Here is a 6,728-nt window from a genome sequence, read left to right as displayed (position 1 = left end):
TGCAGGGGAGATTTAATATAAGGAAATCCATCAATGTAATCCATTATATAAACAAACTCAAAGACAAAAACCACATGATCATCTCGTTAGATGCTGAAAAAGCATTTGACAAAATCCAACACCCCTTCATGATAAAAGTCATAGGAAGATCAGGAATTCAAAGCCCATATCTAAACATAATAAAAGTAATATACAGCAAACCAGTAGCAAACATCAAAGTAAATGGAGAAAAGCTGGAAGCAATTCCACTAAATTTAGGGACTAGACAAGGCTGCACACTTTCTCACTACCTATTCAATATAGTACTAGATGTCCTAGCCAGAGCAATTAAACAACAAAAAAACGAGATCAAGGGGATACAAATTGGAAAGGAAGAAGTCAAAATATCACTATTTGTAGATGAAATGATAGTGTATATAAGTGACCCTAAAAATTCCACCAGAGAAATCCTAAACCTGATTAACAGCTTCAGTGAAGTACCTGGATATAAAATTTACTCAAACAAATCAGGGGCCTTTCTATACACAGAGGATAAACAGGCTGAGAAAGAAATTAGGGAAACAACACCCTTCACAATAGTCACAAAAAATATAAAATACCTTGGTGTGACTCAACTAAGGAAGTGAAAGATCTGTATGACAAGAACTTCAAGTCTCTGAAGAAAGAAATTGAAGAAGATCTCAGAAGATGGAAACATCTCCCATGCTCATGGATTGGCAGGATTAATACAGTAAAAATGGCTATTCTCCCAAAAGCAATCTACAGATTCAATGCAATCCCCATCAAAATTCCAACTCAATTCTTCACTGAGTTAGAAAGGGCAATTTGCAAATTCATCTGGAATAACAAAAAACCTAGGATAGCAAAAACTATTCTCAATAATAAAAGAACCTATGGGGAATTACCATGCCTGACCTCAAGCTGTACTATAAAGCAATTGTGGTAAAAACTTCATGGTACTGGTGTAGTGACAGACAGGTAGATCAATGGAATAGAATTGAACCAGAAATGAACCCACACATCTATGGTCACTTGATCTTTGACAAGGGAGCTAAAACCATCCAGTGGAAAAAAGACAGCATTTTCAACAAATGGTACTGGCACAACTGACTGTTATCACGTAGAAGAATGCAAATTGATCCATTCTTACCTCCTTGTACTAACGTCAAGTCTAAGTGGATCAAAGAACATAAAACCAGAGACACTGAAATTTATAGAGGAGAAAGTGGGGGAAAGCCTCGAAGATATGGGCACAGGGGAAAAAATCCTAAACAGAACAGCAATGGCCTATGCTGTAATATCAAGAATCGGCAAATTGGACCTCATAAAATTGCAAAGCTTCTGTATGGCATAGGATACTGTCAGTAAGACAAAAAGGCCACCAACAGATTGGGGAAGAATTTTTACCAATCCTAAATCTGATAGGGGACTAATATCCAATATATACAAAGAACTGAAGAAGCTTAACTCCAGAAATTCAAATATCCCCATTAAAAATGGGGTACAGGGCTAAACAAAGAATTCTCAATTGAGGGATACTGAAATCTGAGAAGCACTGGAAAAAAAATGTTCAACATTCTTAATCACCAGGAAAATGCAAATCAAAACAACCCTGAGATTCCACCTCACACCAGTCATAATGGCTAAATTCAAAAATCCAGGTGACAGCAGATGCTGGCGAGGATGTGGAGAAAGAGGAACACTCTTCCATTGCTGGTGGGATTCCAAGCTTGTAAACCACTCTTGAAATCAGTCTGGTGGTTCTTCAGAAAACTGGACATAGTACTGCCTTCAGATCCAGCAATACCTCTCTTGGGCATGTACCCAGAAGATGTTCCAAGTGGTAATAAGGACATATGCTCCACTATGTTCACAGTAGCCTTATTTATAATAGCCAGAAGCTGGAAAGAACCCAGATGTTCCTCAACAGAAGAATGGATACAGAAAATGTGGTATATTTACACAATGGAGTAATGCTCATCTATTAAAAACAATGGATTTATGAAATTCTTGGACAAATGGATGTATCTGGAGGATATCATCCTGAGTGAGGTAACCCAATCACAAAAGAAGTAACTTGATATGCACTCACTGATAAGTGGATATTAGCCCAGAAACCTAGAATACCTGAGATACAGTTTGCAAAACACAAGATAATCAAGAAGAAAGAAGACCAACGCGTGGATACTTCATTCCTCCATAGAGTAGGGAACAAAATACCCATGGAAGTATTTACTGAGCCAAAGTTTGGAGCTAAGACAAAGTGATGGACCATCCAGAGACTGACCCACCCTGGGGTCCATCCCATAATCAGCCACCAAACGCAGATACTATTGCATATGCCAGTAAGATTTTGCTCTCTTGTGAAGCTATGCCACGCCTGGCAAATACAGAAGTGTATTCTCACACTCTATTGATGGGACCCAGGGCCCCCAATGGAGGAGCTAGAGAAAGTACCCAAGGAGCTGATGGAGTCTGCATCCCTATAGGTAAAACAAAAATATGAACTAACCAGTACCCCCAGAGCTCATATCTCTAGTTGCATATGTAGCAGAAGATGCCCTAGTTGGCCATCATTGGGAAGAGAGGCCCCTTGGTCTTGCAAACTTTATATGCCCCAGTACAGGGGAATGCCAGGGCCAAGAAGTGGGAGTGAGTGGGTAGGGGAGCAGGCCAAGGGGAGCCTATAGGGGACTTTTGGGATAGCATTTGAAATGTACATGAAGAAAATATCTAATAAAAAATTAAAAAAAATAAAAAAGAAGCCAAGAACAACAACAAAGAATGTGGAGCAAGAACTTCGATTGTTGGTCATGAAAGTGCTTACTTGAACAGCCACCATGGAAATCAAGGTAGCTGCTCTTCACCATCAGCCTCCTCTGAGTTCTCTTCTGGGCTTCCAGCCCTACTACACAGTGCCAAACCTCATCTGTTCTCCATGACTCTTTATGCCTTCAGAACCAGCACCGCCTGGATGAATCTTACACATACCTAGTTGGCTGGCAGAGCAAGGTACAACTTTGGACACCTCTGCCACACAGCTTCTGTATATGTAGGGACTCTAAGAAAACACTTCTTAGAACATTTCAACGATGCAAGTTTCTTCTTAATCATTGCTAATTTCTTATCTGCAGCTGACCAGCATCTATGGTCCCAGTAACAAAAGAAGGTTCTTTTTCGGTTTTTAAATCGGTTCCATTCTCTTGTTAATCGAGCTGAACATCAGTACCAGCAAACATGAATCATAGGTTCCCATCTCAAACTAGCAAATAGCTCTGATTGAGTCTAAACTTCTACACTGAAACTTCACAAGCCAGACATCCATCATCTGCACTGCTCTCAACAGTTTTTATCTTCCAAGCTCATACAGAACCTCCCACTAAGCTCTCAGCACTCAAGGATTTCTATAGGTCAAAGTTCTAAAGTCATTCATAATTCTGCCCCAAACATAGTCAGGTCTGTCAAAGCAATGCTCCACTATCCTGGAACCAACTTGGCTTACTTAGGGTTACTATTGCTCTGATAAAACACCATGACCAAAAGCATATTAGGGAGGAAAGGGTTTATTTCATCCACAGTGATATGTAATAGTTTATCCTCAAAGTTTGAGGGTAAGAACTCTAGACAACCATTAAGTAGCACACCTCCATTGCTTCTGCACAAACTTCTTGCCTCTGAGTTTCTGTTCTGCCAATGGACAGTGGAAAAACATAAATAAAAAAATAGTAGTTAAAATTTTAGAATAATTCCAATATATGCATATTAATTTGTAATTACAAAAAAAAAAAAACTGGTGCTGGCTGATAAGACTTTGTTAAGAGCTTGCCTTAACACTAGAAGAAACGTAAAATTAAAACCATTTTCATTTCTCAGTATAGTGCATATTTTTACATATTTGACCTAATTTTATTGAAAAGTTCTCCAGAAATTCCTAGAAATACTGAAAGGAAAAAGATTTATTTATACTTCTTATATGGAATATGTAAATAATGTAAAATTGGGTCTATTGTAGAATGGTATCTGCATTGCACATCATATAAGAAGGCATATAGTAAACTGATTTTTTTCTGTCTTATCAAATACTTCTCAAGCCCATGAGTTACAAAATTACAAATTCTACAGGCCCATTTCACATTTTAAGTAGGACATTGTTTTAGTGGAAAATATCCTTCAGAAAATATTAGTGAGAAACTCAAGGTTATGGTCTAGTCTTCATCTTCCTTATGCATATCAATAATGAGAGTAAGAATGTAACTCACCAGTTTTAATAGTTACTTTCATAGTATTAAGCTATTTTATGATTATTTAACATTTATTATTTTACTTATTTGGGCATTCTTGAAACTGATGAGTTTTTTGTTAGAAGTAAAATGAAACATTACACTTACGGTTAGGTGCGGAAACATCTTATTGTTATGTGCATTTTTGTCATGAAACTTAGTAGATGAGTATAAATATTTTCATCCAGCAGACTTTCGTTTGCTGTGCTACTTTTGTTTTTACATTCTGTTGGTTGACCTGAAGTTAATGAGGCAGTAAAGGACAGTCACAGTGTGACAGTTACTTGGTTCCATCAGGATCACTTTAGAATACATTTGCCTTATTATAAGGAAAAAAGCTTAATGTGACAGTAATGAGAACTAATCATGTTAGATTTCTAAGCCTACTGAAGCTTAACATTTAACTTATTTTGTTGTAAGGATAGCTGAAAACAGACATACAGTTGTGATTTTCATATAAGATTTTTCAAGCACTATTATCATTGAATAGAAATTGAAAATTAAGGAAATATTTATATTTTCTAATGTCTCTTAAATAGATTTGCTTATTTAATAAGCATGCAAAAATATTATTTTGCTTAATAATGACATATTTTTATTGTCTATTGTAAGAGAGTAACTTCTATTTACATCTTTATTTCTAACTTATAATGTAATGTGTTAGGTATATAGTAAATTATACTTGTGAATATTATTTTTATTTTATAGATAAGATAAAACACTAATGTGGGACAAGTTAAAAAACAGCATTTGCGACATGCATGGCAAAAAACAAAAGACAAATTTGATTAATGGCTGAAATGTAATTCTTGCCATATTATTTTATTGATTCATTAAGTGTGATTCAACCTATATCTATCTAGTTGTTAGTAAACACAAATGGCATACATTCAGTGTTAGGCTTCAATAGAAAGGGGAAAACTTATAACAATTATTCCTTTTCAAGAAGTTAAGACTTCAGAATGGAAATTGTAGAGGAAAACCACTTCATTAAATATTTATTTCTTACATACCTTAAAATATTAGAAACTGAGAGAGGATGTATGGAAAATATAAACAGGAGACCATTTAAAATACTTTGGCTAAGGATGACATCTTGAAGTTGTAAGTTAAAGACACAAAAGGAGAGCCAACCAAACAAGAGGAAAAGAGTACAGTGGACCAACTGAACAGTGTGTGTTGGCATCTTCTTAGGAAAATAAATATTTCTGTGGATATGTAGATCAAGAATGTGTGTCTGATTGCAGTCCCTCTGCTTTCTGAGTGGCTTTCCAATCTGTATGCATGGTGACAGATGTGAACAATACACGTGTGTTCATTAAGTTAGTGGTTTGTAATTATTTGAAACTATTTTATACCTGCCAAAGTTTATTTTCATCATTATTAGAAATGTTAAAGTGATATATTTTCCAGTGCAGGACAAAAACAAACAAACAAACAAACAAAAACAAAACTATAGCTTTAGAGGTTTCAAAATAAAAGTTCATGTTCTGACCTTCATAATTTTTCAGCCATGTACAACATTTTGCCTGAGATGGTCTGAAATCCTACAGATATCAGAAAGAATTTAGCAACTTGTCCCCAGCCTGAGATTAGCCATTTTCTCTCAGCAGGAGATCTTTCTGAGGGCACTGATAATTCCAGGCACTTGAGAGCATTTATTATTATTTACCCAGATGTCTGAAAAGCCCGAGTGCTCAGAATATGTCTATGGAGGAGAACGAGCCAACCATTCCGGGTCTATAGATTTTCTACTGTCTTATTCCAGCATCACATGCCAACTGGAAGCTATCCAGTTTCCTTCCTACAGCATTCTGTTTAATCCAAGCCTGATTGACAGCCTATGACCAGAAATAACAGTATCTACCAGGGTACACACAAGACTGTGGCATATCACTTGACTCAGGCAAACTGATCCCTGAAATTAGATATTTGGATAACCAGGCTCTCTCTCAATGGGTACCTGATGATGTAGAATTATGTAGTTTTATAAACTGTACAAATCCCTCTGGCTTTTCCAGAGAGTCCTTAGCTAGTTTCTTGGGACTGGAAGAGCTAGAAAGCTGTTTCACTTCCCTCTCTGGGTTTCAGTGGGTGAGACTCTATTGCCTGGCAAATAATCACAATACAAACAATTTCCTCTAGTGAGTTCAGGTCTCAGTGTGGATGGTCATATTCCATACATTCCTGTTGCAAATGATATTTTTGAGAATTAAAAAAGTGACTGTATTATTTTAGCTCAAAGAGTCAATAGCTAGCTAGGGCCCATGATTACTGTTTTTTTCTCATAATATGTAGAATGACTTTTAGCACAATGAATATTAGACAATAGGAACAAAGTTCTGGTTTTGTAGCACTTAGATCATGTACGTGATATCTTCAGCAATAGGCACTTGCTATCAAGTTCTTAAAAGTAACAAATAGCATAGACTATATCCTATAAAGACT

This window comes from Mus caroli, chromosome 10 (assembly GCF_900094665.2).
Source record: "Mus caroli chromosome 10, CAROLI_EIJ_v1.1, whole genome shotgun sequence".
NCBI lineage: Eukaryota > Metazoa > Chordata > Mammalia > Rodentia > Muridae > Mus > Mus caroli.
This window is presented reverse-complemented; position numbering follows the sequence as displayed.